The 15,772-nt window shown below is 31.5% G+C and overlaps 1 protein-coding gene across 1 annotated transcript in view; it reads left to right on the forward strand.

Moving 5' to 3' along the window:
* Positions 1–1,326: 1,326 nt before the first annotated feature.
* The window catches only part of LOC143065304 (5-hydroxytryptamine receptor-like), a 46,852-nt gene continuing 32,406 nt past the window's right edge, over positions 1,327–15,772 (forward strand). Inside the window, exons 1-2 of the mRNA XM_076238807.1 lie at positions 1,327–1,592; positions 6,749–6,808. The gene's annotated coding sequence lies outside the window, so the exon portion shown is untranslated. The remainder of the gene's footprint in view (positions 1,593–6,748; positions 6,809–15,772) is intronic.

The raw sequence follows: 15,772 nt of genomic DNA on the forward strand, positions 1-15,772 counted from the left end.
AAAGGATGATTCGATGGAAGCTTTAATGACTTATAATCTAATCGCAGTGAAACAAACAAATTCCTGTAACATTTATTTATTCAAACTGGACGGAAATGCCCGTGGTAACGTAAAAAAGCCATAACATTCATCTTGTAATGTTCACTGAAAACACTTCCCGTGTCTAGCAATCAGACAGCTGTAATAACACCATAATGACAGCAACGTATATGTTTTACATCCGGGTGGTAGTGTCTAGCAATCAGAAAGCTGTAATAACACCATAATGACAGCAACATATATGTTTTACATCCTGGTTGTAGACACTCAAATGTCACCCTCTACAACATTTGTATATTACACTTGATGACGGATATTATACACCCTTTGATATCGACTAGCATGGACGGTAAATGATATATAAGGTTGATAACGTACTTATATAGCCCATAAAGCAAGGGATGATTTTCCTGTGGTGTCTGTTATTCTATATAGTACATACGAAAAGGGAAGTCATACAATTATAGTGAATTTGGAGTCTTTAAAACTTGGAAATAACCACGGTCAAATTTAAATAAACTTGCAAAATTTAAAAATGTTATTTAAAACAAATCGGACTTTGTTTTACATAGTATATTTTAAATGATTAATCATTTGTTTTGACATCTCATGAAGTGACAGTACATACATAGCCAACAATTAAAGTCAAACAGATATGAAATCAAAATCAATAATTTTAAAATCAGATTATTAACTATAGAATGAGATAAGGTTCGACATGTAGTGTATATCGAGAACACAAGACAGTGTGATCACTGATAACAACCATACAACTAAATTACAATCCTCAGATATACTTTATCTAATTATAAACTAATTTCAGTACAAAAAATATTTCCCTCTATATTTTATTTCTTATCATTAAAGATCATATGCTTTTTTGACATGCACACATTTGTGCACTGTTCAGTAATTCAATTTAGATTGTTTTTTTCAATTGACAGATATCAGTACTTCGTGTAATTAGCAGAAATAAGGTTTGGAAACAGCATTGATTAATCAGGGTTAGGTCTAAGAGTGTCTCGTTTTTTGTCTTTCTAAAATAGATTATCGGAAGATCTTGTTAATAAATATTCCTTATCAACTTCATAAATAATACATGATGGTCTTGAAGTATAGATTCAATATTTAACGTTGTTGTCGTCTTAATTACTTATATATAGTGTACTTTTTATGTGTCTTTGTACATTTTTAATCTTAAAGTTTGCTGTTTACGTGGCTCGGTATTATTAGTAACATAGTGCGTAACGGATTTATCTTACCGACTATCTTAATATGTGATATACTAGTGGCCTATAAAAGTGATCAAGTCTTTAATACTGTTAGTATTATGAACCAGCTTTAAATTAGTTGTATGGAATTAATTTCAATCGTGCATTATCCATTAATCGTCTGTTGAAACCTTTAAGATTTTTCTCTCACCGCTGTGTTGTTTGTATAAAGGGACACAACTCCACTACTTACCTAATATGGAACCTTACTAACCTAATATGGAATATACATGGTCTCCATGAAGTTACTCTTAACAAATCATACTTTTAGAAATGTATATGGTAAGATAAATGTATATCCTAGAATTGTGTTACAGTATTCTTTTATTTGTTTTTTGTAAATCACTATACTTTTACCGTTTATTCTATTTTTGGTGATATTCATTTGACGTGATTCAGTTCTTAAACAGCCCGTCATTATGTTATTGTGCTATGGTACATATCGTGTATTCTTGTCTTTTGTCTTTCCTAATGCGCTTTGTATATATGCATTTTTTTTTTCTTTGTTGACATATTTGTTTGTTTTCATACTGAACCCCTATTTTTGACCATTTTTACCTACATTATGTCTGTTTTGTTCAACAGTTGTTATCAATTTGTTTTGATATTGCCATTTGTTTAGGGACCTTCCGTTTTGAAAAATCTCAAGCCTGTGAATTTGATTGTCATTTATCGGGTTTTTTTTTTTTTTTTTTTTTTTGTTATTTGGTAAAAATATTGTTGAAATTAATTAAAGTAATTATTTATGTTGAATGAAGTTAGATGTAGAGCGTTGTTTGATACTCTTGTATTCTGTTTGCTTTTAACATAACAATTATATATGATTGTGTTGTTGGTTTGGAGTTATAATAACTTACAATTTGTAAGATCGTAGTGGAAGTAAAAAAGGACGAGCGAAAGAAACTCAGTCGGAAATAATTTTCTTTCCACAATGTTTTCGAAGACATTGCAAAGCAAACATGAAAGTTAAAATATCATAGAAGACGGCTTTTGTTAGCTTCACAACAGAGAATCTCACTGGTCAATCTAACTTAGTAGTTGGAGAAGGGACAATAAACTACACATACCTTATTCTGTTTCATAGACATGTCAATAACAATTTCGATTGCCTTTTCTGTGTTTTAAATCAAATTGACATAATATTCAAACTCGCTGCTTTTGTCATTAAATGGGACCCTTTCTTCATTCTAGCCTAGCTTGAACTATTCACGGAACATATCACAATGGTTTTTTCTCAAACCAGACCTATTCTTCTGATAGCACGATTGATTTTTATAAGAGCAATGGTATAAAATTGCACTAAACAAAATCAAAAGTAGACATGAATTGGTATAGACTTAAAGTTTTAGTGGTTGAAATTTTAAACACGTTAAAACAACAAACGGGTAACACAATTTCGTTTTACTTATGTAATAGGTCGATGATATGGATTAAACAAAAAAGTGTTTTAAAAATATTTTCTAACATAAAAAGATAGCCATGTTAATAAATTATTCATAAACTTTTTTTTGTTTTTCTTTGTATAAACCTGACACTGCAATTTTCAAAGAAATATAACAAAACAAAAATGAAAAATTGCATATGTCAACATTAGAACCAACATACTTATGTAGACGAAACGCGCGTCTGGCGTACTAAATTATAATCCTGGTACCTTTGATAACTATAACTCATTTAGAAAACCCGAACAAGTTATTGAAGGTAATTAAATGAAAATGGGGCATCCTTACGGAGCACAAGCTACCGTTCAGTGTTTCTGATTGATCAAGTTCTGTTATGGTCGGAGGACAAAAATATCTTGTTTTTGTCCTGTACCTTTCTTACATTTGATTTGGTTTGTAAGGCAGTCACTTTACCAGACAAGTACCCTTTGGCATGTGAAGATTGCTTTAATTATACTTTTTTGTATTATAATTTACCAATTTTAAAACAAAAAACATTGTAAAACAACCCTATCATGAAATAGAAAAAACTGACTGATTAGGCGTACAAGGTGATTCTGCTAACATTAGAATTTAATGATTGGAAATTAAATGCAGTATAAAATTAAAATTATTTAACTTAGTTATTTGATATAGGCATCTTTTATTTTAGAAAAGACCATTAGAAAGACTGACTATTTCATTTTTTTTCCTTCCACACAGAGAACTCGAAAGTCTTCAGATATTTATTTCAAATGCCTTTCTGAAAAAGTACCACATGCAATGCAATTTCAATATTAGTAAAACAAACAAGCTGTGATTTATTTTTATGAATTACAATTAATCTGTCTTTTTTTATATGAACATGTTCTGTATGGAAATCAATAAACAAAATATAAAAAGTTGTTTTGGATAAGTCATTAAAATGCAAACATTTACGTGTCCTTGAGTGATGAATAGGAAGTATGACACTGTTTGATTGGTTTAGAAATTCACTGCCTGCCATGGCTATAAAATAATAATTTCATTTACTTACCCCTAATATACTCTTCATTCAGAAACAATGGGAACATGGGAAATTGAGTTCAAGCGTCTCTACGACATCGATTTTACGTCAAGATAACGTTACTGCTTGAATACTAACGCGAGGAAAAATGACTTACGACTTCAACTTTAACCTTACTTAATGTCTAGTCATAACTTGTTATGATTTTTTACTTTCTAGATATAAATTTGGCGAGCTGCAGTATAGATTTTCTCTTAACCTTTTTAACATTTTATTTCATATTCAATTTATGTCCAAACTAGTTGGGCATATCATATATGTAATCTTGTCTGATTGCAACAACATTATTCTTGCGATTTAAATAAAGTTAGAAACTAATAAGTCATAGACAATTAATATCTACAACATAACGGATAGTGAGGTACCAATTAGGATTAACCAAACAACTAACTTTTTGTTTGAGGAGAAATTTAATGTCTCAAGAAGTAAATGAAGTAACTTTCATGCCTTTTATGTGCAAAATAACTTACAAACTTCAGTGCTCTTTTTATTTTAAATACAGAAGGATTTGAAAGATGATTACGTTAACGTCTGTCGGCAATGTAAAAGGTACATTCCAGACAATAACAAATATAGGTACACTAAGTATACTCATATTCTTATTTGCACTTTACCGGTGTATAGAGTTTAACTTTGAACTTGCACCTATCAGCAGAAAAGCGACGTTCAACAATTCTCAAACACATATTATAACAACTCCGATATTATTCAGACTCCGAACCAAAATTACTTTGTATTAGACCTAAATGATGCATGCTTAATTGAGAAGTAGCAAATGGCAATTTAAAATTCGCTGACCCATGAGACAAACGAGTTGGTTTTTATTTATTTTAGGAAATGATAAAGGTAAAATTCCTTGAAATATCCACACGTTTATACAATGTATGTAGACATTTTAATGTCACAATGTGATCTATAAAGCTGAGTATATATTAACGATTCGTTCCAAATAATTTAGTTCGAGATTTTCAAAACAAACTGCTGAACAAATTGAGAATAGGGGGAATTCTGGTGAATGAATGGAAGACAAAAAATAGCGACAGTGGCAATGCATGCACCTATGTGGTGTTGTTAATCTGACTTTAATTTGTTAATTGTTCGACACCCACAATGTTTAAAATACTACTATAGAATAGAGCACGTGTTGTGCAATTACATAAACTATTTTAATAGATATAAAATTTATCTAGGAGAAATGAAAGTCATATGGGTACAGTCTCTGGCGTATCAAATTGTGAGCCTGGTACCTTTGAGGTTGCAGTCTTGTAATTGACTGCTCCATAGGCTTACATGCAATACAGCTGATCTTTGAAAATAAATTTAAAGCTACATAGAAAAAAAAATCCTGTTCATATCATGTATGTACTAATGTGAAATTGTGATTTAATCCCAAAAAAAAAATGGTCATGCCACGAAGAATAAAAAATTACGTAAACCTGAAGTAAAAACATTTTTTTCTACTTTCTGTTTGCTGTTTTTACTAGGCCGCACCATTTCCAGTAAATATGATATCCTTCCCTTTTCCTGGATTGATATTCCCCAAAAGATGCAAGATTTTTTGAAAGTCTATACATATGTTTCAATTCAGCATAAACCTATAATCAAACAGAAAAAATTGAGTTCAGAAAAAAAAATCAGAAAAAAATGCAGTATTTTGTTTCCCTCAGTGTTTTGACATGTACCGGAAACTGGAGTTGTAATACAAGACTGGTACCTATTGGTAACTAATAACACCACTGGTTTGATGCCACTGCTGGTAAACGTTTCGTCCCCGGAGGTATCACCAGTCCAGTAGTCAGGATTTCGGTGCTGACACGAATATCAATTATATGGTCATTCTTATAAATTTAATGTTTTCAAAAGTATGAATTATTCGAACTACTAAGGATTTTCTTACCCAAGGCATAGATTATATGTACCTTAGCCGTATTTGACACAACTATTTGAAACTGTTGATCCTAAATGCTGTTCAAATTCATTCTTGTTGGCTGTATAACTATTTTGATCTGAGCGTCTCTGATGTGTCTTGTATGCAGACGAAACGAAAAACCTTTGATAACTATTAGTTAGGATATCTTTAATTTGACAATGCAAATTAAAAAACCTTTCTGAAATCAATTATTATAATATTGTTATTTAAAAAAAACATAAGCATATGACTATTCTAGCCTCTGATCATAATGCCTGGAATGACACATCTTTGATTTAGAATGCAGAAGAAAAACTCCACGTATGTAATCGCCGTCTTTAAACATCGAAATAAATCTTTGCTAAAGCTAAAATATTTTTAATCTTTTACAATAAAACGGCTTCAGTTTAATTGAATTACTTTTTCCTTAAGATTTTTATAACATGAAGATTATCACGAAGAGAAACCTTAAATTTTCAATTATCTTTGCTTGTATTTCTATTGAGGAGTCACATTACGAACCCGAAGTAGAAAAATGACAAATTAAACAATCACACGATATTTGACGAACATTTCTAAAGAAATGTTCAATTTGATTATTTTTAAGTTTTGATCACATGTGATATATTCCCAGAATCAATACTACCACAGGCGTTTAAACCCTGTAATCAAAGATGACTGTAAAATGGATAAACTTCTCCAGTGATCTTTAATTGTTTACTTTTTTCCTGCAGCATGATCAGAGAATTCGTTAATTTCAGATGCTTACTTTTGTCATGGGAAGTCAACATATTGTATGTTTTAATAAGTTTGTCAATAAGTAAGGGAAAGAAATACTGTGTTATATCATTTCTGCAGTAGCGATATTTGTTGGCATTTTGTTCGTTAATTAATGCGGTTACAATATATTTGACACAATACCTCAGTTTAGTTATATTTCTACGATTGTATTGGCGACATTAGACTTTCGTCATTATGTATAAAAAGTATTAGTGTGTGTACCAGACTCTGTGTAGTTAACAAAAGTATTTTTTTTTTTCAGAACTGTATTTTACACGAATGGACTTACTGTTTCATTTTACGCAAAGAATCTTAATAAACGGTAAGACAGATTTAGTAATTTGTAAAAATGCCTGTGTTATGCTTATCTATTATATAATAATGTATCATTCTGACAGTTTGAAATTTACAATTTAAGGGGGAGAAACAAAACATAAATAAAAAATAATAAACATAGCTTTAACCATCGATCTTTGCTTCGAACTTTATTTATACTAATCTGTAACTGTGATAACTCTTCAACTTTGTATTTGTTTGGCTTTTTAACTATTTTGATCTGAGCGTCACTGATGAGTCTTATGTAGACGAAACGTGCGTCTGGCGTATAAAATTATAATCCTGGTACTTTTGATAACTATTGATTTATAATTGAATTTAATTTTTTTTTGAAAAGTAAAATCGTACTTTTTTTTACAATTAATTTTTTTTTTTTGCAATATCCGTTTCATATCATTGTGACGTTTAAGGCATTTTAAATTGACTAATTCGATTATCGTATCTCCGTTCCATAAAGTGTTTACAAATTAAGTATTTCCATTTATTATAAATGAAGGTATTTTATCAATATAGAACTTGGTAAGAAAGGTCAAAATGGGAGTTGAAGACATGTTGAATGTTGTAATATTTTAGGGAGTTTTGATATGATATAAAATAGATGAACACATTTTGAAATTATTCTATTTTTTATAAAATTATTTATGACATTGATCATGTTGATATATATTTTTATAGATTTTTTCCATTAAACGGTTATAGTAAACCAAAACCAAGCACCACTAAAACCGTTTTTATCTAAATTGTGATAGTTTTACTTACTTCTTAGTTCAATTCTGTAAAGAGACAAATCAGCCTATTATCTTCTATTCACTTTATAAATTAAACTATAATAAAATAAAAGGGACATAAATGAACCTAGTAAGTAACACGTTCAACAAGTATTATAACCTAGTAAGTAACACGTTCGACAAGTATTATAACCTAGTAAGTAACACGTTCGACAAGTATTATAACCTAGTAAGTAACACGTTCGACAAGTATTATAACCTAGTAAGTAACACGTTCAACAAATATTATATGCATTATCATCATGTGACTATCACAATATATGACAATTGAATGAATAATGAAACGTGTTTCAAAATTTCACAGATGATGGTTATAAGTAGCTTTTTCAATATCTTTTTAATGTACAAGATCCACACAAAATTTTGAAATTGACTGTTTCTAATCATTTTCCATAGGACATTGCTTTCTTTAACTATGTCTCCAAGTTTTCTATTCTTCTTTAACAAAGTGTAGCTCTGAACCTTTATTTGAATGCCAGTAAATTAGTCTGTCAGATTTTGTACACATATATAATTATCGCACGAGGTCATTTAGAGGAAAATGTTTTGCCGTTTGCAAAAAAAATCTATAACTACTATACAATTCAAAACCCTATCTACAAACAATATGCAAAAGGCTTTATACAAATATGTTTAGTACTGCGAAGAGAACAATAGGAACAAGCGGTGCAATACACCTGCCCATTGACTATATATTACCGAGACAACCATCAGATGAGTAGACAGTACTGCACTGGGGCAATAGCAGTGCCCATGGACCATAAGTAATCGAATGAACTGTCTTTGACGATATTGTATAGTTGCTCATGCACTATAAGTCACCGAGCTAACTATCATAATGGTACCCAGTACGTAGTTTCATACTTTCCTGTGGAGATACCATGAACTTTAAGTCCACTAGAGAACCGTCATATCAGTACAACGAAAACGACGGTACCATCAGAACAGCAGACAAAACTTTCCATTATGAAACGTATGCTATTGGCCTACTGGTATTAGTCACCGAACGTATCATCAGAACAGTAGCAAGTAATAGTCGGAAACAATATCGCTGCTCTTAGAATTTTATTCACAGAGATAAGCATTAGAACCGAAGCAAGGACAGTATTATTTTTAATATGCTGATAATTAAAATCTTCTCACTCAACTAGAATATAACTAGAAGTAATGTCCTAGGGTGATACAGGTTCTTATCGACAATAACGGACCGATAACAGAAGGCAGTACTATTGTAGGGCGATATCATTGCTCATTTACTATAAATCCCCGACATCATTTCAGTACTGCTGCGATTAAGTAGCAGTACATTCAGGAAAACCCCTGATGACAGTTTTTTCGGTACTGCTGGTGATTTACTAATAGTACATTCAGGACACCCCTGATAACAGTATTTTCGGTACTACTGGTGTTTTACTTATATTCCCTTCAGGACACCCCTGATGACAGTATTTTCGGTAATGCTGGTGAACAACTAGTATTCCCTTCAGGGCTATCCCGAGGACAATATTATTGTTACTACTGCTGGTAAAATATCAGATCCCGTTAAGACACATTATAACAGTATTTTCGGTAATGTTATTGGTTAACTAGCAGTACTTTCAGGGCTCCCCAAAAGACAATATTTTCATTACTACTGCTGGTAAAATATCAGATCCCATTAGGACACTTTAGATAACAGTATTGTCGGTACTGTTATTGGTAAACAATTGGTCCCTTCAGGCATAGTCATATGACTCAAATGACAACAGAAAGTTATTTTTCATGCAAGTCGAAAGCAATGTTAGTCTTTATCATAGTGTTGTATAGTATGCTATATAAATATCAGGATGAAACTCCGTTTAAATTTCAAAGCCATTAGTCATACAGTTGTTTGTCTGTTTGTCTTTTTCCTTTTTACCAATGATGTTATCAGTTTATCTTTTACTTATTAGTTTCAATGTCACTTTGGTATCTTTTGCCTTTGTTTTTGAACCATTCCATTTTATATGTTACAGTTAATGCCATTATTGTTACGGATTAATCTAATCTATTAACCCTTTTCTTACAAACATAATTTAATTAACGATGTTAACTAAACAAATATCATGAACAATAACTCTTGATAGATTGAAATAATTTCCTAAAAACAATTTGGACTTGCGAATCCATTTTGATAATTATGTTTACAATGTTTTATTCATGTAATTATAAAAGACTTGGTAAAGTCAACACTACAAATTGCCTTTTAATTATAATAACACAAAACTCGTTTTAGTAAAGGATAATAGAAGATATGACCATGGCAAAAACTGCGAACAGATTTAGTAATTGAAGCTACGAAAAAGATATAGTAACGTTTTGGCAAGTTTCCATGCAATTTCAATTAAGACTCTTTGCTTTAGGAATTTTATAAATTATTCATCAAATGTTTTTTTAAATGCAAACTTGATAATAGTCAGCAATCATTCTTTCCAAGGTTTCTTGTCGTAATAAAAAAAACAATGTTATATTAAGCAAATAATTAAAGGTTTGTGAAAATCTCACAAGCGGGACCTGTTTGAAGCACTTTGAACATTATGATTTGATTTCACAGGTTAATAGCTGCGATCGTAGGATTCCTATAATAAACCTGTAGTGCCCATTTCCGATTAAACTGGTGGTTTGAACGAAGACTCAGCGAGAATTGCTGATATTTGTTCGCGAACAGACCCCGACGGACTACCATTTATGTGACCATACTTTTATCTTTCATGGTATATATTTCTAATGTGGAAACGGCGCGCATTAATTTCTCGAACAGACATACCTATGTCTATCATTTTGTTAAATAATAAGCATATTATTAGTATAGGGTATCGGTGAGTAATTCAATGTCGTAAAAATACAGTATTGTATTTAATTGCGTGGTCAGAGTCTGTCACTAAAATTCCGTAGCTTATCTACAAAGTCATTGTGTCTAGTGTTAGTTTCAAGTCGATGCCAGGAATTGTTATGATTCAACGATGTCTATTGCAAACTTAATACTACATGATTGTTTAGAATCAAATATGTATATTGACTATTACCACTGGGACTAAAGAGAATAATGCATACCTTCCGTATACAGATTGCTTTACCTTGTTATCGTAACAAAAATCACTACGCAAAATTGCTTCATCTGAAAGAATTGGTACGAGGTCCTATCGGAGGGATGTCCTTACTCTTTCTACAATATTTGTCATCAAAATATGGACAACATAGTACCCTTTAATATATTTAACCCTAAGAAGAGAGTTAATAATGTGAACGCTGGAAATAAAAGGAAAAAAGTGTTTACCAATTACAATCGTTATTCTACAATGTATTACAAGAAGAAATCAGAGTATTTTGAATCGTTTGTTTGTTGATATGTCCTGGGAAAAGTCACCAGAGAACCATCAAAATCAATAGTGCTCATAAAATAATCACGTTAACATTGATTCTACACTCGCTTTCCATTAATTTCCCATTTCATCTCAAAATTGTCACACCAAGGACTTGACAAAATTAGTCAGTAAAAGAGTTATACATGTTGCAAAGTTCATTTTTGGGTTGTAATTTAAGTTTCCTTAATCTTAATCTTTAGTTACAGATTTTATAATGTTCAAGAAAATATAATTTGAAAAATAATAGAATTATATTAATCGATTTGTTTCAAACTGTTTTTTCTTCAAAACTAATTCGCAGAGGGTAGGACAATTTGGATATTTTCTACAAAAGGATTGCCAATATAAAATACGGAAATGGGATATAATTATAAACATAAACGAAGCTTTTGATTATGACTTCAAAAGTGCATCCAAATACCTGATGTATCTTACAAGAAGCCAGAATTTAGCTTTCACATTTACATATGTATTGGTATGGGTTTTGTTCAGTGATGAAGTCGTCGTTAACTTCTATGTCATTTGGTTTCTGGTGGAAGGTTTTCTCAGTGGCAATTATACCACATCTTCTTTTTTTATTCACGTATATATATATAAATATTAAATGTTTTTAAAAGTGTTAATATCATCGAAGTATATCACCAGCCAGTAGCCAGTACTTCGGTACTGGCATGAAATTACGAATTTTTTGTGTTATTAAAATTTGCTGTTACAAAATGTTAGAAATTAATATAAATTAAGGAATGTATCTCCCTCATGCAAAGCTCTGATTCCTTTCACGGATTTGGCTATACTTTTTGGACCTTTTGGATTAAAGCTCTTCATCTTTCATATAAGCTTTGGATTTCAAATATTTTGGCCACGAGCATCACTGAAGAGACATGTATTGTCGAAATGCGCATCTGGTGCAGGAAAATTGGTACCGTTAATATTATTATGTTTGTATCTTCATTTATTTTCAACTACCAATAAACTTTTAAGATAATTACGTGTCGTCCGTTATCAAGTTTCGGTTTCTGTTTTGCTTTTACAAATTTTATCCATTTTCGAATTTGATTACTTTCCTTCATACGTACATATACCTCTGTCAATACAAATTAAAGATCCGAACAGAAAACTTTATGGCAAGCTTGATTATTTTGTTACAAAAAGTTATGGTTTCTTTTAAAAGTATCTGATTCGCTTCTATGAAGATCTTGTGTCGAATACATATGCGTTCTTGTAAGATCATATATAATTACAGCAGCATTAATTCATTTTTCCTGGCTTTATTCAGACCACCTGCTATCGCTTCCGTTTTGATAAACACTTCGCGTCCAGATCGCCAATCATCCTTTTCCGTATAAATACACTAGATGAAGTATTGTGTTCCAAGAATTGAAACTTTTAGAAATATGGCCAACATTGCAGAACCTTAGTTTAAACAATATTTATTACGATAAACCATCACATAACACTTGATATATATATCTAGGATTCAGAAACAAGCAGCTTTTACTTTGTAGAACCTTCTTATTTAATGTATAATTGTTTATGTGTTTAACCATTAATATGAATGAAACATTCGTCACTGGACGTTAGAAAAACAAAGAACAATTTATCTTATAACCTTATAAGCCAGGATCTTGGAGATATTGCATTGAGTTTTGCTTTCTAATTTAAACTTTAATTTGTAACAACTCATTCTTTTTTATATATATCTGTTTTGTTTTTTTTGTTGTTGTTTGGGTTGGGGAGGGTGGGGGGTTCATTGGTGGTCTTTCGTGTTCCTTCTTTTATACAAGGTGTATGTTACCATGTACATTGTACACACGTAATGATATTCATTAGAACAGCCTTCCGTCTATGGTGAGTTAAGTCATTAACGATCATGCATCATTTTCTTTTATATTAGATAAATATAAAAAAGAAGATGTGGCATGATTGCCAATGATACAACCGTCCACAAGAGACTTAAATGACACCAAAATTAACAACTATACGTCACCGTACGGCCTTCAACAATGTTTAATTATAAGATTGTTAACTTGTAAAATTAAACATCACAATTACTTGGAATATCATTCCATGTCTTGATAAACTATCTGACATCTTTTTTTATATTATGATCTATTCTTTCATGTATAGCATACCCTATTACCGGCGATCTATACATCTACACGATTTCAAAATTCAGTGTTTTGAAAATTGTACATGATAGCAAAAAAAAGACTGATATATGCTGCACATGATAGCAAAAACGACTGATATATGATGTACATAATAGCATAAAAGACGGATACCTGCTGTACATGATAGCAAAAACAAGTTATATATGCTGCACATGATAGCAAAAAAGACGTACATGATAGCAAAAAAGACTGATATATGCTGCAAATGATAGCAAAAAAGACTGATATATGTTGTAGATGATAGCAAAAAAGACTGATATATGCTGTACATGATAGCAAAAACTATTAAAATCTGTTGTACATCGATAGCAATAAAACATGTTTTGAATGGCACTCGTGAACACATATCCTGTTGTATCTGTCGTAATGATAAGGCGTGTATAGGTTTACGTATGAAGGGTTCCATTTTCCATAATGATAATGTGATAGCGATTGCAACACGTTTGACATACTTCATTTCGCTTCACATCAATTATTTTACATTTTCGTTTCTGCTTTCCAATTTAGAAGTGAAAACAATCTTAATTATTTGAAAAAGATCAAAGTTAGAGAAGAATTAAAGTTCACGAAGTTGCACAGAATTTACGAACAAACAGGAAATTTGAAAACGGACGAATTCCCCTGTTGTAATTTAACACTCTACAGGTGTGAAGCATTTTTCCTGACAAATAAGTTCTAGGTGAGTTTCTGTAAACTCTTTATATCGCGCATGTTATTGTCTATTGTCGAATTTGTCAAGTAGTGGGACCCTCATATTTCTGTTTTGTTGTTGTCACAAGTACTGAGCAGGTAGTGAAACCATCAGATTGTATTGTTTGTTGTCGAACTGAGCAGTCACATTTGTTTTCTGATGTCGTATTAGGCAGGTTATTGGAACCTCTTAGATATATTGTCTGATGTCGTATTAGGCAGGTTATTGGAACCTCTTAGATATATTGTCTGATGTCGTATTGGACAGGTAAAAGAATTCGAATTTATTGTCTGTTGTACTGACCTGATATTTGTTATCTGTTGTGTTCTGGAAGGTACACTTTAATGTTTTGTCTGTTGTATTACTAGGTAAGACATGGGTCTATCAGTTTTAACATATGCCTTTCGCTTAAAACAATTCGATACATCAAATAACCACTTTGCACTTTATTTGGCCGCTTTAACTTTTTTAATTTTAGCGTCACTGATGAAGTTTTTTTCTAGACGAAACGTGTGTCTGGCGTAAAGACAGAATTCCATTCCTGGTAAATATGATGCCACTGCTGATAGGGTTTTCATTCCCTGAGGGTATCACCAGACCTGTAGTCAGCACTTCTGTATTGACATGAATTATCACTGATACGGTCAATTTTTTACGTAAATTAACAGTTTACAAAACTTTGAATTCTTGAAATGATATGGCATTTCTTCCTCAGGAATTATGGATCACCATAGCCGTAATTGGCTTTTTGGGGTGAAATTTGGGTCCTCAATGCTCTTCTTCTTTGTACTTTATATGGCCGATTTTACTTTTTTTATTCGAGCGTCACTGGTGAGTCTTTTGTAGAAGAAATGCGCGTTTGGCGTTAATACAAAATTCCAATCCCGGTATCTATGGTGAGTATATTTGGATAAAATAGTGTATGTATAAATAAGCAATGTCAAAATGAATGCAATTCGTATGACAATGGTTGGTTTAAAACAGTTGACATTTCTAGAATGATATTTAAGTTTAAATCAACATTCAAATTAAAACTGTTCGATTTCAACTATATTCGTTTTTTGTTGTGTTTTTTTTTTTTTTTTTTTTTTTATCTCATTCATATTTTCTCATTTGAGAAATCACCTTTTAATTGTATTCATAACCCAAATCTTGTCATGCAAAGCTATAATCCATTCTACAATAATATTACATATCATGAATATTCCAACCAAATAGTTCATCGATTTGTCTTTGTTCGGTATAATTTACAATAAAGTGCAACCTTGTCAATAAGGACATTGATGTCACTGAAAACAAAATATTGATTCTTTCAAATTATATTTTTTCCAACGGAGTAAAAGAAATATTGTTTGAGATTAGTTTAAACATATGTATTTATAGTGGATTGGGAAACAAGTTTTGCAACTTATATTAATCCCTTTCCCCTTTGCGGGTGCAAGTACTGCCTTGTAGCGGCATTAGCCTGCTGTTTTTCTAAATCTATAAGGGTGTCTTTAACGTGCAAGAGATATGGCTCTCTCTTAACACGGGTGAGTCATTAATCGTCCCCTTCCGACGGACTATAATCGTTTCTTCAAGACCATACTCGCAAATGGTGTCAAGGAAGAGTCGAAAATTCAGTCCCTGAAATTTTCATCCCGGAACGGGAATCGAACCAGGAACCTTTGTGTTAGTAGTCCGAGATGTTAAAGCATATATTATGAAGTATATGCAAACTCATTACCCCATGTGCTGATGCTTTTCACACTGGGCTGTAGAAACAGAATCATATCAAGGTATTTTAATAAATTATAACATTGAATTTCAAAAGAGTTTCGATAAACAGACAACGTGATAAAATTGAGAGATTTTAAAATTGAAATGAACAACAAACATGGTAGAAAACCATATGATAACCTCTAAATCCCTCCTTTT

This window comes from Mytilus galloprovincialis, chromosome 2, assembly GCF_965363235.1.
Source record: "Mytilus galloprovincialis chromosome 2, xbMytGall1.hap1.1, whole genome shotgun sequence".
Classification (NCBI taxonomy): Eukaryota; Metazoa; Mollusca; class Bivalvia; order Mytilida; family Mytilidae; genus Mytilus; species Mytilus galloprovincialis.